Source organism: Cryptomeria japonica, chromosome 3 (genome assembly GCF_030272615.1).
Source record: "Cryptomeria japonica chromosome 3, Sugi_1.0, whole genome shotgun sequence".
NCBI classification, from domain to species: domain Eukaryota; kingdom Viridiplantae; phylum Streptophyta; class Pinopsida; order Cupressales; family Cupressaceae; genus Cryptomeria; species Cryptomeria japonica.
In genome coordinates this window covers 651,829,492-651,857,332 of record NC_081407.1, presented here as the reverse complement: position 1 = coordinate 651,857,332, position 27,841 = coordinate 651,829,492, and positions in this window count along the sequence as shown.

Here is a 27,841-nt window from a genome sequence, read left to right as displayed (position 1 = left end):
CCCATCATATTTCAGTGGGGTAAAATGAGGTTTAGTGTTCGCCCTACTCAAAACCCTTAAAAACCTTTCCTCCTTCGGATCAACTACCGGTAGGTTCACTTGTTCTGTCGGGACTTCTTCTCCTTCATCTTTTCTCACATCCTCAATATGTCAGCCTCTTCTCTACATTGTCTCCATGGCTTATAATTGGGCTGCTATTCCTCGCAACATCTCCATTACAACAGGGTCTGCATTCCCATGCACTCCACCATTCCTAGCTCCTCTATGTGCCATTGATCAATGCTAGTCCTCTGCAATTGTAGGTCGGATCCGCAATCCACCACCCTATAACAAGATTCAGGATATGCAACCTCTGGAACAAACTTCACTTTGATACCATTTGAAGCAGTCATCGGTGAGGAGGGACCTCGTGGAGGTCAGCCCAAACCGGTCAGCAAGAGTAAACACAACCGAAATACATAGATATGATGGAGGCAATGCATAACAGATAGTTTATTGCATGAAAGTTAATTACATCCAACTGGTAACAATCGGGTTACAACATACCGGCACATAGGTCTGGTAAAATAGGTCACACTAGGACCTTGAATCGAAAGATCTATCTTCTAGGCATAGTCTATCTATCTAATACTTCTTGATTCTCTGAGTTGATCAATTACATTCTAAAGCATGATTACAAATATATCGATCCAAACGATCCTGTTAGCCCAAAAAGGATCAAAACTCGAAGAACAAGACCTAAAGTGCAAAATGAATAAGGTCGGCCTTCGCCAATAGATTCCTCAAGAAAATCCAAAGGATGAAATGTAGAAGGTCAGGCACACACCAAGCAACATTGAGATCAACACCCAAGGCTCCACAAGCTTTGCAATGGGTTCTGGTAGATCACTAGAATAGGTTTTAGGCAACTGGTAACAAAGGAACAACCGGTAACAAGAAACTATCAAGGAAACCGGTAGTGATATCTTGCTAGAAAGTGATCCAAATGAGATGTGATTAGAAATCAAGAAGGATGATCAAGTCTTCAAGTAGAATCCAACTCCACAAGAACCGGTGAGCCAAAAAATAGGACACACAGAAAGGAAAACTGAAACTCCAAACAGGAAAAAAAAAACAGAAAAGAAAATGTTTTTGGTTGATGCAAGATTGTTGTGAACCGGGGATGCTCCTGCATCACTTATGCAAGAGGTGTAAGTCCTTGGCTACAATCTCTTCCTTACTTGGCAAGGTATATCTATTATAAACTTACCCCTCACTTTGGGTCAAAAGTGTGTCATCCTTCATCAAGAATCCCTTTCACCTAGCAATGAGGGGAAGGTATGCATTTTTTTCCTCCTTCACTTTAAAAAAGATGCTATGTTTGTTTAAGAAAATCCTCTTCGAGGTAGATGTCTTTTGAGAAAATATCTCTTCTCCTCCAAGGAGCCTCTTTACACTTGTTTGCAAGATATCTCTTTTCCAACTATCTTATCCTTGCTTCAAGTGTTCTCCATCTCTAGCTTGAATTTATAAAATTGTTTCCTAAAGGATATCTCCTTGTTGTTGAAGGAAGGTATCCTTGTTCTAGCTTCCTTAAGACATCACCATAGGGCTATATTGACATATTAAGGGGGGCATCCATATTTCCCTCTTTGTACCATATCTTACTATATTTTTGCATGTCTTAAATGGGATGTTCATTCTCGAAACTAGAGAAAACAAACTCTTACACGAGATGCTTCATGCCTGCAACCAGACACAACATTTGATATATGTCTTAGATGGGGGTACACATTCCTAAAACTATATAAAACAAAATCTTACACCGGATGACCTCGAAACTAGGCATGTATTTGTCTTAGACGGGCTTACACATTCTATAAACCAAAGCAAAAATCTTACATGAGATGTTCCTGAAATAGAACATTTGCCACTTTTGATGCAGGAGAATCCCCGGTCTATGAGAAATCTTGCATCAACCAAAAATATATATCCTTTTAGTTTAGTTCTTTTTCAGTTCAGTGTGCAGTTTTCTGTGTTCCTATTGGTAGCTGCCGGTAGTTTCTTGCTTTTCATTGCAGATCCTATTTCCAGTTTCTAGGCTAGTTCATGTACTTAATTCCTGATTTTAACTCCATTTGGATTCTTTTCCAGTTAGTTATCGCTCCCAGGTGACTTTTTCTGGGTTCCGAGATAGTTCTTGTGCTTACCAGTTGGTCTTCCTTCATTTCTGGAGTGGTTTATTGGTGTATGGATCTATTTGGGGTCTTGTTTGATGTTGTTTGGCATGTGGCCAACCTTCCTGCTGATCTGCACTTCTTGGTTGTTATTTTTTCCGGAAGAATTTCTTTCATTCTTAGGGTCAACTTAGTTACACGTTTCATTTTCCTGCAATGGTAAATGTAATCTTTTGTGGCCAACCCAGATATGTTCCAGAGGGTATATATAGGATATTATGTAATCATTTAAGGGGGGAGGAGGTAGAAATCAGAATAAGAAATGACATTCATGATTAGTGATCCGGTTGATTCTAAGAGTCCCAGATGGATTATATCTAGCTTGTAGCCTGCATGTAGTTGGTTGACTACCAAATGTTCTATGATGATTTTATGATGATAATCAGTTGGTTGTTAGAGGTTCTAAGACATTAATATGATATGTTTCTATAATCTTGCTATGTTTTCTTATTTCTTTCATTGTTAATATTTCTGCATAAGCCGGTAAATTCTCTTTTGAGGGTTTACCGATTATGGCTGCATCAATTGGTATCGGAGCTAGTTATGAACTAGTTGGTGGAGTTTTTTGTGATCCTTGAGGCATTACTTTGGGTAGACATATCATAGATTGGAGGCAAGTTGTGCGTGTGTTCAATAGATCATCGAGTGATTGGCAATTGAAACCGGTAATCAGATTGCAAATGAATAAATGAACGAAATCTGAAATGCATTGTCTGGTTTGCAAAGAAACCCTGAATATGAGGATGAGTATGAATAATTCGGTGAAGAGATGTAAGTAGAAGAGGCTAAAGGATGAGAAGATGGAAGAGAGGAAAGATTCTTGAGAGCAGTGGCGCAAGCAAGTAAAGTTCATAAAGTGGACGTTTCAAACTTTTCCGGAACGCTGAACTCAGAGGATTTGATTGATTGGATCAAAGAGTTGGAGGATTAATTTGAGTTTGAGGATGTCAAGGACCCACAAAGAGTCCAGTTGGCATAGACTAAGTTGAAACAACATGCTGCCTTATGGTGGAAAGAATTGCAGAAAGACAGAGTGAAGAATGGTGAAATAAAGATCACCCGGTGGAGACAGATGGTTGCAAGATTGAAGGCCAAGTTCATACCGAGAGACTATGAGTTAGAATTGTTCAAGAAGTTGCAGAACCTTAAATAGAGAAACATGACTATGAAAGAGTACACTAAGGAAGTCTACAAGGTGATGATTAGATCTGGACATAGAGAGATGGATAGAGAAAAGTTGGTGAGGTACATAGATGGAATTGCATTTAACATTCAGGATGAGATGAGTATGTTGAGGGTTTCCACGGTTGAAGAAGCTTACCAATATGCTATGAAGGATGAGGAGAAGGTGAGAAGAAGACAGACGAATAAAGGTAACATCTAAGCACTTAGTACCTACCTTTAGGAGAAGGTTTATGGAAGCTATAGTGGGACAAGTGAAACCATCATATACCTTAATCATAACATCATATTTTTCATATGTATCTTGATGAGAATTTTCTGTAAAGAGATGTTATTCCATTTAATAAAATTTATCATACATATTGAATCAATGAGCACTCCTCACAAGAGATTTCCTTTAGTTTTCCTAGTAATGTATAATGATCCATTAGGTACATCAATAATCTCCCTTGAGTCAAAGGTGATGTCAAGGTTAAGTTTAGGCTTAGGTTTCTTAATAAGGTTCAAAACATGGTTGTTGGTTTCTACACACATATCTTTAGGAATTATAATATTTGAATGTTTGGGCTCAACAAAATTGGTAGAATGAGAAGGAAAGTTATTGGGAAAGATTTGAAAGTTTTAATTAGGAGGTGCCATGGATTTTTCTTTTATCATTCTTATGCTCCACTATTATAGTGTTAGAATCAATAAGATCTTGAATTGCGTATTTTAATTTACAACACTTCTTAATCATGGTTGGCTTGATGATGGTATTGGCAAAATGCTTTATGATCAAAGGAAGTTGACAAATTCTTAGAGGTATCTATAGGTTTTATGGGATAAATATTTATCACATATTAATTAATTTAAGCACGATACTATGCAATGATTTAGAAAGAGGAGTAAAATTATGACATGTAAAGATTTATGATAAAGGGGCCACACATAATGTTGTAGTTGTCACTTGTGTATCAATATTATTGATCTTTGATTAATTTTTTTTTTTTTTAAACTTTTGAAAGGAGTGATCAGATTCTTCACTCTTATCAACTAGAGTCATTGATGAAGAAGATTCAAATTGATTCACTTGAAGTTGATAATTATGAAGCATTATTCATAAGTGTGTGAAAGAAGCATAATCAGAAAACAAAATCTTATCTCTAATTTCCTTTTGCAAATTATTAATGAAAATATTTTGAGCATCACCATCAGGTACAGGATAAGCAATTTGTAAATGCAAATTTTTGTATCTACCAATTAAATAAGTGACTTTTTATTTAACTCCTTGCTTAAAATACATCAAATCAATTAAAGTAATTTGAGGACCAATATTATTTTAAAATTTTTGCACAAATGCTTTAGAAAATTTATGAAAAGAATCAATTGAGCAAGGAGGCAAGGAATAAAACCATTGGAAATATTTATCTCTTAATGTATGGGTGAATACTTTTTCCATGAGTCTGTGATCATGCAAGAAGTCACTACACAAAGTTTGAAATATTTCTGCATGAGTTTGGGAGTCACCTTTGCCATTGTATGTCTCCAAATGGGGAACCTCTATGTATTGTGGAACAAGAGTACAAATGATGTCATCAGAATATGGGCTAGAGGTATCACATGTAGTAACATTGAACTTGGATTGGGTTATGAAAGCCAATTGTTGTTGCAAAGATGAAACACTTTGGGCCAAATTGTTTATGGTAGCTTTGGTAGATGAATTGGACATATTTGATTGCAATGGAGGTGTAAAATTATGATATGTATGTGGAGAATTGAAGTAAGAAGGTGGAACATTATGATAGGTGGGTAAAGAAGATGGTTGGGAAAAAATGGAAGGCTAATGGAAGGGGTTGCGGCTAATCTAGCTCCAAAAAGTCACAATTTCTGCATAACATGAAGGTTAGTTGAAAATTACAAATATTGGTCGTACTCGGCAGAACTAGCTACGTCTTTCTTTTTTTGGAAAATTTTATAACACAAAGGTTAGTGAGTCATTTTGGAGCTAGATTAGCCACGTCCCATGGAAGGAGGTATGTAGGAGAATTTATTGATAGGATTCCCCTCATGACTAACATGTGTAGCATTAACACTTTTTATAGAGGTAGACATGATGGAAGATGTATATGTAGGCACATTAGGCAAAGGTGTAGGAACAAAATGCTCAACTCGATTTGTAGAATTTTTGAAATGAAGCACTTCGACACCATTTTGTTGTGGCATAATATTAGTGTATACAATATGATAAATGTTGGCAACAATGCAACAAACTAAGGGGGGGGGGGTGAATCAGTTTGCTCACAAACTCTACACAACTCAAACTTAAATTCAGATATGATAAATAACAGTGAATACATAAATCAACACCGCATAAATAACACACATAGCACCAAGATTTTTGACATTAGAAAATGGTTAAGAGGAAAACCATGGTGGGAACCTACCCACAATGAGATAATACCCTATTAGGAGTAAGTGAAATATTACAATGGGGAATGAACATGCATTCAAACACACTACTCAAATCACAAAACAGAAGGGCTACAACCCTTGGGAAGGCTCACTTCCTTATAGAAACATTTTGATTACATCTGGAGGATCATGAACTTATAAAATAGCATCTCCTCATGCCTGGTTATGGTTCCGATTAAGCATAAACTCAAACACTTCTCTTTCACACTTCTACACACTTCTTCACACTTATCCTCTGCTACTGAAAGATTAAATCAATTTTTGCACACACAAATACATCTCTCACATGAATATTACATTTATTTATACAAATCATCAACCTATATTTCAAGGTCGGCTCAACCCTCAACACAAGTTACAAAATAATAACCTTGCACGCTATAATAATACATGCAGACCAAAACAATGTTGGCTAAGACATAGTCTGGACCTAAACCAACACCGCACATAGGAAACACATCCAATAATTATGCCTCGATCATCCACAACATGCTACAACCAACATGAATGTCACATAACATGAATAACACCACTAGATCAAGAAAATCATCAATAACACACACAACAATCAATACAAACCATCAAAATGGATAGGACTCGATCTAGAAACATCCAAAAGAAATGTTAATCACCACAAAAACAACAACAACATCACCAATTACTATAATCTTCATCATCATTATATCGAACCTCATGAACACACACTAAATTGTTTGTCAAACTAAAAGATTCACTTACAGACCTCCAAATCATGAACCATATGAATTGAGGACACATATGAACATCCCAAACACTCTGCCAAATTCCCAAATCAAGATATTGGGATTCTAAAGCAATGTGGAGCAAAATTCAGAATACTAAATAACATGAACAACTAAAAAACCAATCTCAATACTGGATCTCACAACTTGATCAAATCATCATGTGAACCTTTGAAACTTCTGCTAAATCAACTAGAGATACTTATATAAAAACCCATTAAACCTCAACAACTCATCTATAACACATTGGCCAAACCAACTCATCCAATCTGAGTGCAACCCAAGAATACATGAATATGTTGACATCAATGACAACACATCATTTCAAAAAAAATCTCAGCAATATCCAACAATCTCCCCCTTTGGCATTGATGGCAACATATGAATCATTATACAAATCATTATTCTTCCCCTTCAAAAGGTAGATACAAATCATTATTCAAAAGTTTTTTACATGCTTCTCTCCCCCTTCAAAAGGTAGATACAAATCATTATTCTTCCCCCCTTTGAACAAACTCACAAATCTGGACAACTAAACAACATACTAACTACTCCCCCCGAGTAGCAGCCTTACTCATCAATCTGAATCACAAGATATCTTTGTGAAGTCCACTGGACTGATGCAACTCCTTCCATCTTAATTCTCATCAAGAGGGGCAATCACCCCTATCTTCTCTCTGAGATACTCAAATGTATCTTTCGGTAAAGGCTTCATGAAGATATCTACAATTTGTTCCTTTGTAGATATATACTCGAATCTAACTTCCTTCTCATTCACCTTCTCTCTCAAGAAAGAAACTTGATTGATTTATGCTTTGTCTTTGAGTGAAACATCGAATTCTTAGAAATATTGACAACACTTGAATTATCATATTATATAATAATAGGCTCATCAAAAATAACTCTGATATCCTTCAACATCTGCTTCATCCAAATCACCTAAGTACAATTGCTAGCAGCAACAATGTATTCAACTTTTACAATAGACAAAGATATAGCATTCTGATTCTTACTCATCCATGAAACCAATCTCTTACCCAACCAAAATGCACCACCACTAGTAATCTTTTTGTCATCAACATCACCTACCCAATCAATATCTGTAAAATAATTCAAAGTTAAATCATCATCTCTAGGATACCACAAACCAAAATCAATTGTTCCTTTCAAATAGCTGAAAATTCTTTTCACAGTAACTACATGAGATTCCTTAGGAACAACTTGAAATCTAGCAACAAGACAAACAAGATTCATAATATCTAGTCTAGTCTAAGTTAAATATAACAATCCACCAATCATAGATTTGTATCTAGTATGATTTTCTCTCGAAGAATCATCATCCTTTGTCAACTTACATCCAGTCACAATAGGTGTACCAAGTGGCTTTGCATCATGTAAACCAAACTTCTTCAACAATTCCTTCACATACTTAAACTGGGATATAAAAATACCTTTATCCAATTGAGTAATTTGCAATCCCAAAAAGAATTTCATCTTACCAATTATAGACATTTCAAACTCATTTTGCATATAATTAGCAAACTTCTTGCACAAACCATCATTTCCACCAAAAATAATGTCATCAACAAAAACTTCAACAATCAAGATGTTATCATTATACTTATCTAATCTATCAGCAGTACCTTTGTTGAATTCAAGATTCATCAAATACTTATCTAATCTAGCATGCCAAGCTCTTGGGCCTTGTTTCAATCCATATAGTACTTTCTTCAACTTGCAAACCATATCTTTCTGATCTGTCAACTAAAAACCATCTAGTTGGTCAATATAAAATTCTTCTTCCAGCTCACCATTAAGAAAGGTTGACTTGGCATCCATTTGATACACTTTGAAATATTTGTAAGCAGCATAAGCAAGAAATAATCTAAAAACTTCAATTCTAGCTACCAGAGAAAAAGTCTCCTCAAAATCAATACCTTCCATCAGAGAATAACCCTTACAAACAAGTCTTGCTTTATTCCTAACAACTTCACCTTGCTCATTCAATTTATTCCAAAACACCCATTTAGTTCCAATCACATTTTTATCCTTATGTATGGGAACAATAGTCAATGTATTATTCTTTTCGATCTGATTCAACTCATCTTCCATTGCTTAAACCCAATTTTCATCTTTACATGCTTCACTAACATCCTTAGGTTCAATCTTAGAAATCAAGCAATACTCTTTAACAATCCTTCTCCTAGTCATCTCACCTCTATTCTTATCAGCTATGATTTGATTCTTTGAATGATTCAACCTTACATACCTGGGAGTCTTAAGATTTTCCTAATGTTTAGACTCTTGGCCTCTTTCTTCTGCACTAGCGCTTCCTTCTCCTTCATTCTCAAGATTTTCCAGAGCAATTTGCACTTGATTCTGTTAACAACAACAATGAAGGAAAATAGAGAGGGGGGGTGAATCAGTTGTCATTGGATTAAAAAAATTAAGCAAAATTTCATATTTGATCAATTGCAACAAGAACAAAGTTAAACACAATAAAAACAACACACACAAAATGAATATTTTGATGTGGAAACCATAGTTAAGGGAAAAACCATGGTGGGAACTGATGAATACTAAGAGCGGGGGGTGAATTAGTATACCAAAAAATACTGAACTTAAACACTTAAGCAGTTTAGCAGTAAGTCCATATAACAATTTTACTAACAAACCGGTTAACACAAATGCAAACCAAACAGCAAATAAGGCATTCACCCACAGAAGCACAATCACCATAACACAAGAGATTTTGACATGGAAAACCAAATGGGAAAAACCACGGTGAGATGAAACTCACAAGTAACTATCTATAGAATAGTAACCAGACCGGTTAAGGTCATACAATATTCTTTACCAGAACAGATCTTGTTAGGAATCTCAATCTTTGTTAGGAGATAAGTCCGATTAAAGATTACCTTGTGAGATGATTTCAGATCCACAATTGTGAACCACCTTGTTAGAGGATTTACAAAGGCTTTTCCAGGCCTACCCAGTTAAGGGTTATAGACTTGTCGAAGATGTGAGTAATCAACAAGTGAGTGATCTAAATACTAGCACATTATGCTTGGTTAGATCCTTGATAGCTCATTGTTAATGCATTTCAGCATTACTTCAGTCTTCAATATCTTCACACATTGTTTCTTCACACAGACCTAATCTTCTTTTGTGATCGCACATGCAAAAACTTCATCAACCACACAAAAACCCTAGCACTTCCTAAAACCCTAGACATGATGTCCCTATAAAGGAATTTGATTTCATGTCGGTCCAATAGGATTACATTGCAAGGTCCTAGGTTCAGTGCATCTGGACACAGTTGGTAACACGACACAGAATCACCGTCAAAGTGTCGGTGGATGATAACTCATCACAAAAATAATATCGGTTGGTAACTCATCACAGATTTATACCAGTTCATACATTTACTTATTACTGGTTCACATATTTTACCGATTACCAGTTTGCCAAAATGAAGACTGGGAAAAAATGATAACTGTCACTTCAGTTCCTTCGTACTGCTTGAGATCGGTAGACACTTTCTGCAAAAACCGATAGCCTAAAGGCTATAATACATAATACCGGTTTAGAACAAATACCGGTTGAGCATAACTCATACATACAAAAAGTGATCTCAAAGCAAGTGTGTGTCCATCAATGACAATCACAACAACATCATCAAAAATGCCAACAATCTCCCCCTTTGGCATTGATGGCAACACTTAGGAAAATTTTTGTCATCGAAGTGTTTTACAACAAAAAATATGCCATAATCAAAATTACTCCCCGTAAGCATATACAGTACCCCTTTTGCAGAAAATACAATGTATACTACTCTTTTACAGAGATAAACATGAAAGTATACATAACATGCATCAAAATTTTAAATACAGTATACTACTCCCCCTTTGCCAACAATGACAAAGTACAGTTGAATAAACCTTGTTTCCATTATCATTAAAATAATAATTGTTTATGACAATAAAGAGTGAAACTTTTCAAAAACTGATTTAAAGTCCTGCATAAATGTCTTCATGGATAAAGACCATGACTCAAGCAATGAGGTAGCAACCTCACTTTCCGTTTGCATCTGGAAAACATGTTCCTCCATGGCATCCAAGGTACTCTTTTCTTGAGTTATCGTTAAGGCATATAGATTGAGATAGCACTTTTGAAGTATTTGCAGTCATGGTAGTAGAACCAATTGAAGTTCCTACAAATCTCGTGTCCAGTTGTTGATCTCTAACTCTATTCTTGCAGTCTGGAGTTGAAACCAATGAATGGTTTGCCCAAATGTGGTGAAGGAATCATAGGGCATCTTGAAGGTGCTTATATATGCCCACAAATCATATTGAAGTTTGTCTTTCTGAGCAAGCACATCATCACAGAATAGATGGGGTTGGCTTATCTTATTGAGTAGTAATTTCCCCTCATCCATAGCATCTCTTATAACCTTCTGTGCCTTCTGAAGTTCAAACCAGAGCTCATTTAACTTCTTCACTAAGGCAGTGTTCAGTGCCTTTTGATGATTCTTTTGAGCATTGGCTTCAGCAATATCTTCCAAGCATTGCACCTAGTCCTCTACAACTGTGCATAAGAGTTTCAGTTGAGCTAGAGAGGAATCAATACTTGGGAGGTTGGTACTAGGAATCAAACTGATAAGAGTTTCCATAGCAGTTTGAATAATATCTTACTCCTTCTTCCTCCTTAGCGCTTCCAATCGCTCTTGGGAAAGCTTAATGCTTTGTAGTAGCTTCATTTCATTTGTGGATTAGAGGTCAATGAGACTGGTAATATCAGCTGGTTTGGCTTGACTACCGGTTGCCTTTGGGGTCTCCACTTGTATGCTCTTTGCCACTTCTCCTTGTCCTTGGCTTTTTGCTTTTGTTCTTCCACCTTCTTTTACTCCTCTGCTTCTTTCTTTCTTTTCTCTTCTTCCTTCTTCCTTTCTTCTTCTTTCTGCTTCTCTTCTTCCTTCTTCTTCTTCTTCTCTTCTTTTCTCTTCTCCTCTTCCTTCTTCTTCTTCTCCTCTTCCTGCTTCTTCTTCTCCTCTCCCTTCTTCCTCTTCTCCTCTTCCTGTTTCTTTTCTTCTTCCTTCTTCTTCTTCTCCTCTTCCTATTTCTTCTTCTCCTCTTCCTGCTTCCTCTTCTCCTCTTCTTTTCTCTTCTCCTCTTCCTCTTTGCTCTTTTTCTCCTCTTCTGTTTGTTTCCTCTTCTCTTCTTGTTTTCTCTTTTCCTCCTCTTCTTTCTTGTTCTCATTCTCCGCTTGCTCTCTGTCAGCCTTTTATTTGTCCTGTTTATCCTTGTCCACTTTCTCTTTGTCAACTTTGTCCTTTGTTGTATCTGGGGTGACATTTTCACCATCCAAAGCATCAACATCAATAGGGTCCATTTGTTCAGTGACCGGTTCTCCTGCACTATCATACACCTCATCTGGTTTTTCAATTTTTAGTTCTTGCTCAGCTTTCTTGTTGGATTCGGACACTTGGTGCAACCTTAGAGTGACTTTGGCATGAGAGTGGATATCTTTTACCACTTCAAGGACTTTCCCTTCTAGCAACAAGAGTCTCCTTCTTCTCATGAAGAAGAGGCCTTTATATTTTTCCATAACTTCATAAAGTTCTAAATTAGACACATCAAGAAAACATTGAGCAAATATTTCCTCTCTTATTTCCTGTTCCTTTTCTATGGCAATGCACCATTTATTATCTAAAGAATTGTATAAATAATTTGGTGTCACAGATTTAATTTCTGATGGGAACCGGTCATTAATACATAAATATTGAATGACTTCTTGTTCTACTTCCTCTTTCTCATTGTCATTGAAATCATCAAAACAATCTACTAAATCACTTAGCACTTTTCTCCTAATATTCTTGATAGTTATTTGACAATGTGTCAAAGGTTTGTAAGAGGAAATATCAATATTTACTGGTACTGATGATGCTAGTTCATTGCTGGTTGTCTTTGTCTTCTTCCTTGTTTGCCTAGTCTTCTTAGGTTGTTCTTTAGATTTTGTGTCCTCTGAGTCTAGTGTGTTGTAGTTTGTCTTCCGCTTCCTCTCAAATACCTTGGTGGGTGCAACTTCTGATTTCTTCTTTTTCGGTGACCACTTGGTCACTTTAGGACTTGCTAAAGTAACTAGTGTCGATACAAATGGCACTGCCTTTCCCTTCTTTACTGAAGGCTCTTCAACCGATGTAACCCTTTCTAGATAGGTGTCGGTTCTCTTCTTCTTAGGATCAAGCGGTGAGGCAAGTAGGGTAGAAGCATACCCGTCTAGCATATCATACATTACCTCATATCCCATAGGTTCCACCTTTTCTTTTCTAGGCTCAACCCCCTCCATTATACACTCATCTACTATGATGGTGAAGCAGATGTCCTCTTCATACTTCTTGACAATATCACCAGATATTCTCACCCTTTGGCTCATCTTGCGTCTGAACTCATCAAAGTATTTATTCAGGACTTCAGGATAACTGGTTCCAACCGCTTGAAGACTTTCTCTAATTTGCTTGGTAACTGGTTGGTCAACAGACCACTAAATATCACCGACTCCTGGGAAGTAGCCTTGGAAGTAGAAGAACAATTCGACCAATAGTTGTCCAAATTTAAATTTCAAGGCATTGTCCTATTTAATTGACTTCAGATTCACCAGAAGTTGCCTTTACATAGAGGTTCATAAATCAAATGAGGCATCTTCCATGATCATCCTATAGGTGGCATTTACCGTTGTAGTAGAGACAGAGTTAATTCTGCTAGCATGGAATGTCCGGTAACCTATCACCATGCAGGCATATTTGACTAGATCATCCTTGATGGTATTGACAGTCATTCCCCATTGGTCACTCACAAAACTGGTGAGCTTGGTCATTTCCATCTTAGTGACTTTCCTTAGGGCAGGCACATCTCCAACATTACAGAAACCGGTGATGGCATGAATTGCTTCCAGTGTGATGTCATGTGTCCACTCTAAATACATTTTGTCACCATGCACTCTCCTTAGAATGATGCAGATGTGATCATCTATAAATTCTTCAAGGAAATAGACCACATTGTGAAGCTTCTTCTTTTCCAAGATGCTATATTCTGGTTTGATCTTCTTGTCCTTCCCGTAGAATAGGCTTAACCAAGATTGGATCACGAGAGATCCTAGGTCTCCAATTTTACACTTAATATAATCCAAAATACCTTCCTCAACTATAACGCCAACAGGTATTTGGGATAGGGCATTATATTTTGCCTTTCATTGGATGAAATCAACTAATTCAATGGGTGCACTAGAACTAGAGTGTGATGCAGAAGCCATGATAAACAGAGAAACTCAAAAAATACCTTCACACGTCAAGATTTAGGGCTTGCAAATTCCACTTCACCACACACTACTTCGATTGCTGGATTACCGCTTTGAGTTCTACACTTGACCAATTGATATTATCTTCTTATTCTTCTTCAAAGTTTATAAATCTCTCTGAATCGCAAGACAAATCGCCTTTTGTCACTCTGCACTTGAAAACTTCTTCGCTCGCAAATTGATAATTGAAAATGACTTGGAAATCCCTTTTAAATGAATTCTTCACCTACCATAATAAATACTCCATTTTACACCCTAATTTGCCTTTTACCATTTCCGGTCTTCTACCAATTGATAGGTATCACATACTAGTTAAGGTCTTTTACCGGTGTAAACCAGTGGTTCGAAACATTTCACCGATTTGTTTTCCCCTAAGTTTTTCTATAGCTTAGTTTGTCGGTTTAGCGACTTCCACACTAGGTGCAGAAATCGGTTCTTCATGTGACACTTCTTCGGGTTTCTTCTTCCATGTTGTCTTCATATCTGTTTTAACAGTTTCAACATCAATCTTTCCTTCCAAAGTGACCGGTATATCATCTGATATGTTCTTTCTCATTTTGCAGGTTCTGGCAGGGTGTCCTAGTTTGTTGCAATGATAGCAAACATTCCAGGTGATCTCCAAGGTCCATTATTCATGTTTCCATTCTTCCTTTTGCATGTTGCAGCAGTGTGACCATTTTCATGATAGATCAAATAGGTTTCTATCCATCTGGTTGTCGCTTGATAGCCACTACTACCTAATTGATGATTATAGGTATTAAACTGGTTTGGATTATGGTTCCCAGAGGGTTCAGGAAAAACTCCTTGACTCCTTTGAGGATACCTTCTAGTGTTGAGCATGATAGACCTGCATTCAAATGCTCTATACCCAAACTTGTTGCATGCATAACAATTTCCATTGAATCTATTGGATCTAGGCTTACTGTTTAGAAAGTAAGGAAAGTTATTGTAAGCCTTATTTCTACATACATTAGCAGTATGTCCTTCCTTGAGACAATTAAAGCAAACAGGTTTGAAATTTTTCTTACCTTTATCCTTTGATGTTGGTTGCTTCTTTGATGCTACATCTTTTGTTCCAGATGTCTCACCTTCCTCATAACCAGAAAAACCAAGTCCAGTGATATTCTTCACCGGTTTTGCTGGTTCAAGCTTTTGTTCTAGCTTAATAGTGCTCTTATTGAATTTGGAAAGTATTTCCTTTGACTCGGTGAGTTCTTTGGAAATTGCAGCATTGGACTCCTTCAAGGTTGCATCCCTAGAAATAGCCAAGTTTAGTTCACCTTGCATTTCTTCTTTTTCCACTTTACTCTCTTGGAGATGAGCGGTAAGTGCACTGATTTCTTGCTTTAGCCTGGGGATCTCATGATCTTTGTCTTTTACCAGATCTTCAGCTTTTCTCTGGTTCTCAAGCTCTTGACACATCCTGTTGGTCAGTCCTTCAAGTTCCCTTCTTAGGTTGGCATTAGATTCATTTAGTTTTTCAACTTCTTAAACTAGGGCTTCCATGTCCGCTTCATCAGAGGTTCTATTTTCAGTTAGTTCCATTAGTTTTTCAGTATGCTCTCTTTTTTTTGCCAGAGAGGCCTTATATTTGACTTTAAGTTCATCATAGGATTTCTCAGCCTGAGTGAGCCGATGAGTAAGTTCCCTCACAGTGTATTCCCCCATATCTCTTTCCAAGTGGTTAAACTTATAGAAAGGTTGGCTCTGATACCAATTGATGAATACTAAGAGGGGGGGGTGAATTAGTATACCAAAAAATACTGAACTTAAACACTTAAGCAGTTTAGCAGTAAACTGGTATAACAGTTTTACTAACAAACCAATTAACACAAATGCAAACCAAACATCAAATAAGGCATTCACCCACAGAAGCACAATCACCATAACACGAGATTTTGACGTGGAAACCCAAATGGGAAAAACCACGGTGAGATGAAACTCACAAGTAACTATCTGTAGAATAGTAACTAGACCAGTTAAGGTCATACAATGTTCTTTACCAGAAAAGATCCTGTTAGGAATCTCAATCTTTGTTAGGAGATAAGTCCCATTAAAGACTACCTAGTGAGAGGATTTCAGATCCATAGTTGTGAACCACCTTGTTAGAGGATTTACAAAGGCTTTGCCAGGCCTACCCGGTTAAGGGTTACAAACTTGTCGAAGATGTGAGTAATCAACAAGTGAGTGATCTAAATACTAGCACATTATGCTTGGTTAGATCCTTGATAGCTAATTGTTAATGCATTTCAGCATTACTTCAGTCTTCAATATCTTTACACTTTGTTTCTTCACACAAACCTAATCTTCTTCTGTGATCGCACATGCAAAAACTTCATCAACCACACAAAAACCCTAACACTTCCTAAAACCCTAGACAGATGTCCTTATAAAGGAATCCGATTTCATGTCGGTCCAATAGGATTACATTGCAAGTTCCTAGGTTCAGTGCATCTAGACACATTTGGTAACACGACACAGAATCACCACCAAAGTGTCGGTGGATGATAACTCATCACAAAAATAATACCGATTGGTAACTCATCACAGAGTAATATCGGTTCATATATTTACGTATCACCGGTTCACATATTTTACCAATTACTGGTTTTCCAAAATGAAGACTAGGAAAAAATGATAACTATCGCTTCAGTTCCTTCATACCGCTTGAGATTGGTAGACACTTTTTGCAAAAACCAATAGCCTAAAGGCTATAATACATAATACCGGTTTGGAACAAATACCGGTAGAGCATAACTCATACATACAAAAAGTGATCTCAAAGCAAGTGTGTGTCCATCAATGACAATCACAACAACATCATCAAAAATGCCAACAATACCTAGGAGTCTTAGGAATTTCCTGATGTTTAGACTCTTGGCCTCATTCTTCTACACTAGCACTTCCTTCTCCTTCATTCTCAAGATTTTTTGGAGCAATTTGCACTTGATTTTGTTAGCAACAACAATGAAGGAAAATAGAGAGGGGGGGTGAATCAGTTGCCATTGGATTAAACAAATTAAGCACAATTTCATATATAATCAACTACAACAAGAACAAAGTTAAACACAAGAAAAACAAGACACACAAAATGAATATTTTGACATGGAAACCCTAGTTAAGGGAAAAACCATGGTGGGAACCTACCCCCAATAAGATGATACTCTACATTAGTATTTGTAATTTTACAATGAGAAATGCACATACATTCAGGGACATTGCCTAAAGCTCACTTCTCAAAATATGATAACCCAGAAGGGTACAACCCTCAGGGAAGGTTCACTACCTTACAAGAACATTCAAACAACAATCCAATTTACATGAAGTGAAAGAATAGAATCTCCAAATGCCTAATGACAGTTCTAGTTAAGCACATTTATCTGCACTGCAACACTCTCTACTCAAAAATTCATATTGAAAGATGAATTCACTTGTACACACATATACCACTCTCTGATAATGCAGGCACAACACCTATACACCATCGATCTTAAAATTACATGAATATAACACCTATTTATACAAATCATCAATGTTGACTACAAGGTCGGCTCAACCATTAAGACCTAACTACAAAATTACATCACACGATACATAAATCAACCATCGAACCAATACAATACCAAGACAACATAGCATGGATCCAAATCAAATCCTCAAACATGCAACACCACCAGAAATATCACCAAGATCATCCACAACATGATACACCACCGAAAATGTCGCATAACACGAAGATCATCACCAAACCCATAAGATCCTCAATAAAGTGCACAATGATCAATACAAACTAGCAAAAAAAATAGGACACAATTAGGAAACACCAACAATCATGTTAGAACCATCCGCAATAGTTGCACCAACACCACTTAATTAAATCTTCATCAATCAACATGCTAATACTCAAGAACACTCAAACAACATCAACTGGGACTAGAAGGATAAATTGTGGAGCACCAAATCATGAACCATCTGAATTGAAGATACACATGAACATCCCAAACACATTTCCAAATCTGCAACTAAAGATATAATCATTCTAGAGCACAACAGATCAAACACCAAAACACTGCAACACTGAAAAACCAATCCTTATATCAGAATCCATAACTCATCAAATCACCACTTAGCATCATGAAACCAACACTAAATCAAGTATATATAGAATATCAAATAGATAAACCAAGAAGATCAACTCTCTGCAATCATCCAAACATCAAAACATAGGAACATGTTGACATCAACAACAACAACATATCCTGGCAGCAACAATATCCAATAGATTTTGGGTCTGCACTTGCTTTTATTTATCTGCACTAACATCCTGATCATTTGAATCATATCCACAAGATCTGATTTGTCTCTCATTGCCTTCATCTACCTTCACATTAGCACTTTCAACTATCTTCCTCAATCTCTTTTTATAACATCAGTAGGCCTTACTCTTAGTAGAATAACCAAGAAAGATTCATTGATCACTTTGTTGGCATATGTGCAGAGGAAGATGACATGATGATACTGCATGTTGTCATTGATGTCAATATGTTGAAGTATGAACCGGTATGGTGTAGTAACCAAACTGGCAAGAGAACCGGTATGATGATGTAAACTAGTATTTGTGAAAAAGTGAAGCAGTATGTTTGTTCAAGGTGAACCAGTATGTTGGAATAAGAACCGGTAAATGGAAGTTTTGTATTGGGGTTTCATTTGGCATGACTATCGATTGGTAGTCTCAACTTCAGGGTTTCGGATTGATGGATTCCAAGCTTGTGCGATTGAACTGATGACATCTTGTGATGAGTTAGCATTGTATGAAGACCAGATAAGTGTTGCCACATCAGCCTTGTGCGCGTGAAGGATTTACTTGAGGATCTTGCATGGAGAGTGATCCTATCTACCTTGGGAATGTGCGAAGTCCCTGTAAATAGTGGAGAGCACGTGATGAGTTATCAGGCTCCTAGAGTGGCAAAGAATGAACGTTGGAGAATGTCTTGAGATCTATTAAAGACTATTGTATTCGATGCAATGTGATTAATGGTCAAGATTGAACTGATTGGATTGTCAAACCTAAATGTTTAAGGTTTATGGTTTATGCTATTGACCTATCTATTTCCTATAAGTTCGATGATGTTTTTCATTTTAAAGTTGTTGGCAAATGGTATGTGTGTATCCCAGTGAGCAATACTTGATTCTTGCCAGACTGGAGAAGTGTGTTGTTACCTGCAGAGTGTGATTGTAGAAGAAAAGGAGCTTAAGTGGATTTGCCTTAGCATTGAGTGTTGTTATTAAATCAATGTATTACATGTTGACTTCTAACCATTTCAACAGTTGGAAAATCCCTTAACCGGGTATCTTTAACATGCTTTTGTGTAAATCCTTTAATAGGGTGACTCAATTCAATAACTTCTTCAAATCCTCTTGCGAGGTAACCTTTAACCGGGTATTTAGCCATCCCTTAACTAGGTGATCCCTAGCACGATCGGTTCCTAGAAAAACCTATTGTAATAGTCTTTAACCGGACTAGGCTCGTAACATAGCAAACTTCAAAAGAGTTTAAGAATAGCTTGTGGGTATTCATCCCCACTGTGGTTTTTCCTAGTTGGGTTTCCACATGAAAAATCAATGTGTCATGTGTGATGCCTTTCATGTGATGGTTTAGTGTTTTATGTCAAACTGGTAAAATATGTTGAACTAGCAATCATTATATTTTGATGATAGATTACCCGTTTATGCATAAGGGTGAAGTGGAAATGAGGTATTAGATTGTATGGAAATCAAAGGGTTATCGATTCAATGCTTTGACATTCTTACTATGTTTTACTGGTAGTAATCTAGTTTAAACTGGTGTTATCGCTTGCTAGTCAAAGTGCACTATTTGTAGTCAAACTAGTTCAAGAAAAGTGTTTTTGCCTGTATTGATTCACCCCTCCCTCTCAGTATTGGTTTGGTACTAACTGTTCATCATTTATTCATCACACTTCTAGCATCAAGCTTCCCAAAATCTTCATCTCTTCTGATATAGCATCTACTACCAGAAATTCTGAAATATCTAATTGTAGGAACATGACCAAACCATAACTCATAAGGAGTCTTACCAGAATCACCTTTATATGCACCCGGTTAAAGGTATATATTACAATAATCACAACTTTTCTCCAATAGATATGAAATTTTTTTCCTTCAATCATCATGGTTCTAGCATCTTCCTGAATTGTCATGTTCTTCTTCTCCACAACACCATTCTACTAAGGGGTCTATGGAGCAGATAACTGTCTCTTCACCCCATTCTCTTCACAAAAAGAATTGAACTGACTAGAAGTAAATTCACTACCTCTATCAAATATCAAACACTTCGGCTTCAATCTAGTCTTTGTCTCAGCCACAGCTTTGAAAATATTGAACTTCTCCAAGGCTTCAGACTCATCCCTTAAGAAAATAACCCACATCATCCTTGAATAGTCATCATCAGCAACATGAAATACCTATCACCCTGTAAGCTTCTCACTCTAGAAGGACCATACAGATCAATATGCACAAGATCCAATATTACATTAGAAGTATATTGTTTTCTTTTGAAATAAACTCTTCATTGCTTCCCTAATTGACATTCCTTAAATACCGGATTAGAAGGCTTTACAATCTTAGGAAGATATCTCACTGCTTGATTAGAAGTTATCTTAACCATGTAGTCAAAATTTACATGACACATCCTTCTATGCCATAACCAACTTTCATCAATCTAAGCAATCAAACAACTTTTACCAACAACATTCAAGTGAGAGATATTACCTTTAGTCTTTGATGCAATCTCTATCCCAGAGCTACTCAAGCTCTCACATTTTCCATTCTTGAATTCCTAATCATATCCCTTATAAACCATTTGTCCAATTCTCAAAAGATTATTCTTTAGACCTTCAACATATAAGACATCATCAGTGTTATGCTTACCATCAAGATAAATATAACCTCTACAATGGATTATACTAGCTTTGTCATCACCAAATCTTACTACACCACCGTCATACTTTTCCATACTCACAAACTTAGTCTTATCACATGTCATATGATGAGAGAAACCACTATCAATAACCCATTAATCTTTCTCTTCAACCGTAGTAGCTAAAGTTTTCTCTTCCATAATGCAGCTAGTAGAATCAATAGTCACTAAATCATCTTCCTTGATAGCAATGAACACCCATTCATCTCCTAAATTTCCTTTCTCAGATTCATCATTAGTCAAACCTTCATCAGCAACAAAATAACACTTCTTCTGATATTTAGGCTTATATGGCTTTAATGGATTCTTAGAAACTCTTTCCAGACACCTTGAGGAGAAATGTCCTATCCTATTACATGGAAAACATTTAAGAGGCAACTTTCCTTCATACTTACCAGTACCTTCAGGAAATCTTCTGGCAATAAGGGCTTCAAGCTATTCAATCTCTCTCATCTCCTTCTCATATCTGGATACCCTTGTAGAACTTTCTGTTGGATCATATTTCTACTTCCCAAATATAGTAGCTTTGAATGCGAATTCAGATAGAGGAAGGGCTTCACCAAACTCACTCAAATCAAAATCAACAAGCTTACCAATTAGCATATCTCTATTCACATCTATCACAGTCCAGATCTTGTTGGCATTATTGTCATTGATGTCAAGCGATGTCAAGAGGTTGTAGAGAAGCAGGTTGCGGGTGTGCATAACATGAACTTAGGAGAAGTGCATATCATGCAAGTTAAGCTACACAAATAAACAAATGTTGTAGGTTACAGACAATGTTGGATCTGATCTACATATGCCTCACAGTGTATTAGACCCATTAGGTTTGATTCTTGAGGACTGCAGATTCAAATATGTTGTTCGGCTAGAATGGTAGTTCAGCTCAACGATCTCTATCACTTATCAAAATATTTCACTTAATAGGAAATGTCAAGTTGGATTCGAGTGGTCCCCATCTGTCTAGGTGTTCACATTTGTACACGTGTTGGCAGCTCAGTGGTTCACTCAAGTTGTGCTATGTTCGTGTGAGACCCGTTATGTATGTGCCGGAATCTTGCTACCCTGCGACATGTTGGAAGGTAGCCAAATGACCTTGCGGGATTAAAAAGCTGGAGGAAAATGGTGTATCCATCTATCCTGCACCATATAAGGCTAAGGTGATATAATTGTACGAGCTAATAGGGATAAAGATAAGAGGTCGCTCCCCCACATATTGCACCGCTGATGAATGAATAAAGTTGGTCGTGCGAGGTAAGAAAGTAATGGAAGTATAGAGGCTTCCTTCTATCACACATCATTAAATTATGGGAAGCGATAGTTTTGTGGGGCAACACAAGGAGAAGAGAGATATATATCTCGCCATCCTGTTGTGCTAAGTAGGATGAGATGATGGTTGTGCGGGGTAACATGAAGATAGCAGTAAATGGTTCTTGCTATCCTATACCATTCAAGGTGGTTGTGCAATGGTCGTGCGGGATAACATAGTAAAGAGAGAGAAGGATCATGCTATCTTGCAGCATGCAGAGGGATGGACATAGGATCTTGCGGGGTAAATGAAAACAAAGAGAACAACGAAGTCTCTTATCCCACATGGGTTAAGAGGTCACGTTGAAACTCATGCAGGATAACAAAATGTGAAGCAAGACATGTCCCCCGCTATCCCATGATGTGAAAGACAATAAGTTAGTGTTAGAATAAATGAACACTGAGAGGGGGGGTGAATCAGTGTTCTACAACTTACTAATTTATAAAATTGATTCTTTAACCACCAGATGCAAAGAACAAAAACTATAATGCCAAAACACAAGTAAAATAACCACACAACCATAACACCAGAATTTTTACATGGAAACCTGGAAAAGGAAAAACCACGGTGAGATTGAGTACCCACAATATTATTATACTATGGCCAGTAGTAAAACAATATTATAAAAGTGGAATGTACTTGCATTCAGGCACACTGGTTAGAGCTCACTGCTCAATTACAAAACAAGGTTGCAATCTCGGAGGACTCACTATCCTACAAATGAGATATAGAAGTAAATATAATGTCTGAACTAGAGTATAGCATCTAAAAAAGCCAGGAATTAGTATAAGTTAGGCTCAAGAATGATCTGATGTCACTTCTTTGAAAAACTTCTCTATTCTACTCTGCTACATATACCGGATGATGAAAACTTAAGATGCACACGTGAAACTGCACTCAATCTCTTCCAACACCATCTCACATCCACACACACCTTAAAAATAATCATTCAAGATGGTCTTATATATCCACACCACCAAAATAGATCTCCATCAAGTCAACTTCAGAAAACTGCAAAATGTGAAATATATAGTCTCATGTCGGCTCAATCCTTCCACATATCCTTATTCTAGACCTAAAACATATGATCATAAGTTTCCCATAGGTCAGCCCAATCACCTCAAACTCATCAATGTCCACCAGAATCACCTCATGAAATCTGGACCACACGCTACACCATCAAGTAAGAGAATAACCATGTTCTTCCTGCAATACTGGATACTGGACCAAGAAACTTGCACTAGAATCAACACTAGAGGCTAGGATTGCATGAAAAGCTTCCTCACACAACCAATAAAATATTCCAATCACCGCAACCAAATTGACATCATCGGAAATGAATAATGCTCACCGGATCTATACATTGTGGCGCACCGGCCAAACTTATGCTTCATGAAAAACCAAATTTACTTAAGATTTTTGGTAATCCCAATCTCCATATACTGGATAGGATTACTAGGTTGATTTTCCATTAATGACAACCCTTAAGTGATCTTCATATATCTAACATCATCAATCTCCATCAAAGCATCACTAGAATAGTGTCTTTTACCAACATTTATAACTCTTGCGGGGCAAGATAAATTGAATAATTGTGCATCCCGCCAACTCGCATGGGTAAAGAGGTCTCGTTAATGATGATGTGTGATAATGAAAGGAAAGAATTAGGTCTCCCAATTGGATCTGATAGTCCATGTGGCGATTGACCAAGATTAACCAGGTGACTTGGATGTCGATTAAGAAGACTTTTGAAGACATCTATACATGTTGATAAGCACAAGGGTTTTACATGGAATTTGAACAACCTTGACTGAGTAATCTGACGAAGGAAATGGAGATATATGGCTCCCTAGTTGTCAATGAAGAATATTTGATGTGCAAAAGTGGGTAACAATGGTTTTTAGTATGGTAGTTGTCGATCTTGTCTGCATAGGTCGATAGAGGATGGAAAACACATTAATGGCAACCGAGTTGGAGATGGTTGAAGGGCTTGGGCTGATTGACAGAGGCAAAATCAAATATGTTGGATAGATTGAGCTTGCTAAATATAGCAACCCAGTATAGAGAACTTTCAAAAAATCAAAGAAGAGCTCCATTTAATGTAGATGGTTGATCCAAGAAATAAAATCCAATCTATCATAGACCGAATTCCAGATAGACAAATGAATTAATTTTAAATTGCAGATTTGGAGGGAATTTAAACATTCTTCAATGCATAGTTGATTGTGCAGGGCTGAAAATGTGATTTGACATTGGTAGGTGTGGCTGTTGATACAAAGATAGAGGTGTAAAAAGAAATATCTCAACTAGTCGACTATGTAGATGATGTGTGTGTTGTAACAGATTATGATGTTGCTGCTGAGAGAAAACAGAGAAATCTAGAGAAGTGGAGAAAGTAAGAACAAAGCAAGAACAAAGTAATTTGGAGAGTGAAGATATACCAGAGAGAAGAAGATGACTAGATAGAGGAAGAAGATGAAATAGAGGAAGAACCTGAGAAGGCAGAGAAATTCATTCTCAAGATATGAGAAATTTGTAACAAGGCTTTATCACTGCATTGTAAATTTTAATAACCATTGTAAATCTCTAAGTGGGTGCTCAGAGAAGGGGTAGGTACTCCTTTGATTAGGTTCTCATAAAATCAGGGGTTGGTGCTCCTTGGGTTGGTGTCCTAAAATTCAAGGGTTAGTGCTCCTTGGGTTGGTGCCCTAAACTTTGTAATCTATTATTCACTGTGGGGATGTATTGGAGTAGTAGACTCCAACAACTATTCTCATCAAGAATTTTCCCACATTGGGTTTTCCTCGTAAATCTGGTGTTGTGGTTTGATTTGTGTGTGTGTGTAATTAGTTTGTAGTTTCAATATTTTCACAGATAGTTAAAATTTTAAAATACACTAATTCACCCCCCCCTCTCAGTATCCATTTGTGTTCTTATTTTGTATCAGAGCCCTAGGTTCCCTTACTGTAAAGCTTCCTCTAGCTTGGGTAGATCCTGTCTTGTGAACACAGTGGCTAGAAATGAGTCTTCCTCCAAAGCACCTATATTTGATGGCACCAACTATGCCTTTTGGAGTAGAAGAATTGAGACATATTTGTTTTCCATTGGGTTTGATGTGTGGATGTCAGTGAAGAATGGATATATAGTTCCATCCACTCCTACCAATATTGATGCTAAATGGGAATGTGAGAACAATGCAAAAGCTAAAAATGCAATCTTAAAGTCATGCACTGCACTTCAGCAAAAGAAACTTGGGATAAGATACAAAGCGTATATGAAGGAGATACTAAAGTGAAAGAAGCCAAACTACAAAATCTAAGAGCTCAATTTGAAAACCTAAAAATGAAGGATGAGGAGAAGATAGATGACTATTTCCAAAGTGTGGATGAAAATGTGAGTGCTATAAGAGGACTTGGAGAGGATGTCTTAGATGAAGTTATTGTCAAGAAGGTTTTGAGATCATTAACCACAAGGTATGATAAAAAAGTCTCTACTATTGAAGAAGCTAAAGATCTAAAAACCTTCTCCATGGATGAATTATTTGGTTCTCTATCAGCCTATAAGATGATAACATTAAGTGTTGAAACTTGAAAGAAAGTGGTTGCCTTCAATACCACATAGAAAGGAAAAGAACAAGCTACAAATGAGGATGAAAATGATTCTGATGCTATTGTAGCAAACTTTGCAAGGAAGCTCAAAAGAGGCTCAGGAAAGTACTATGGTAAGATGCCTTTCAAATGTTTCAACTGTGGAAAGATTGGACACTTTGCATCTAAGTGCCCTTACAGGGAAAAGGATGAAGATGAAAAGAAAAACATGAAGGTTTTTGGCAAGGAAAAGATGAAGAACTCTTATAAGATAAGGAGAAGAAATTTCAGGAGAAAGAGCAGTCTTTACACATTTGAAGATGATACCTCTGATGAAGAGAGTGTCTCTGAAGATTGTTGCAGTGAAGGTGAAAAATAAGTCAATCTCTTCATGGCACAATGAGGGTTATTTGTTTAAAATACTGGTGATGATGAAGAAGAGGAAATTGAAGCTGAAGTAGACCTTGAGGGTGAACTTGTGAGTGCACTAGAAGCACTTAGAAAAGTAAGGAAGGAATATAAAGAGTACACAAATGTTATTGTTGAAGAGCAAGATCTACTAAACAAATCACTTGAGGAATAAAATACAATAATGTCTAATTTGAGAGTCCAATTGGAAGAAGATAAAAGTATGTATGAAGTAACAAAATCATATTTAGAAAGGAAGGATGATTGTCAAAAATTGGAAGAAGATCTTGTAAATTTAAGAAAGAAATTGGAAAACAATAAGGATGATCTCAACATGAGGGTTAAGTATGGTGGAAACACTAAAGCATTAGAAAAAATGTTAATTAAGAAAAAGCATAACAAGGACATCAATGGTGTTGGATTTGAAAAGGGACAATGTTCTAACAGTAAAGATTCACTAGGTAAGGAGATACACTTCACCTCTTCAAGTGAAAGTGAAGTCAAACAAACATTCACAATCAACAAGCCCAATGAGAAGAGGACATATGATGTTGCTAAAAAGAATCAATCAATGAACCAGCATGATGATCCTAAAAGAAAAGAAAGTGTTAATGATGGAGGCTTCACAAAGGTCAAGGATACAAGAAGGAAGAGCTCAAGAAGACCAAACTATGTTGGTCCAAGGAGACCAATGAGAAACAACTTCAACAATTATTGGTATGTACCTCAATTCCATGACTACTACTATAAATGTAACACTTATGGCTATAGAATTGTTGATTGCAAGCTTATGCATAGATCTCCACCTAGTTTTGAAAGTAGAAATCAATTTGCTGCTCTTAGGGAAATGAATATTATTTGTTATCATTGTAATGGGTATGGTCATGGGATTTATGAATGTAGGAGAGATGTTCATGTATCTTAGTCCTACAATAATTTTTCAAATGTATCATTCAATGTAAATGTTAAATGTTATCATTGTCAAAACTTGGGCCACATTGCAAAACACTATAAGCTAAGGACTACTAAGAAAAAGAAGGTAGTGTCAATCTTGGAACCAAGAGTCAATCTAGATCAGGAAACAACAGTAGAGAGAAAGATAGAATCAAAACAAGTTTGGGTAGAAAAAGAGAAGGACAAGGTTGAGTCAAGTTTGATTGTTCAAACTACCCTACATGATAAAAGGAAAAACTTATGGGTAGTAGACAGTGGTTGCTCCAATCACATGACTAGTGATAAGAAGACATTAATTAAGCTTGAAGCTTGGAATGGTGGCTCAGTGAGGTTTGGATACAACTCATCAATCAAAATTGAGGCTAAAGGTACACTAAATATTGATGGCAAGCTGAAATCTTATGATGTTTATTATGTGGAATGTCTAAAACAAAATATGTTGAGTGTGAGTCAAATGTGTAACAAAGGATATAAGTTTGCATTTGATTCCAAGGGCTGTGAAATCAAAAAAGAGAGTAATGGTAAACTGGTTGTAGAAGGTAAAAGAATGGATGGAAATGTATATAACTTAAGGGAATGTTAGGAATCTCAATGCAGATGGGACAAAATGATGAGATCTA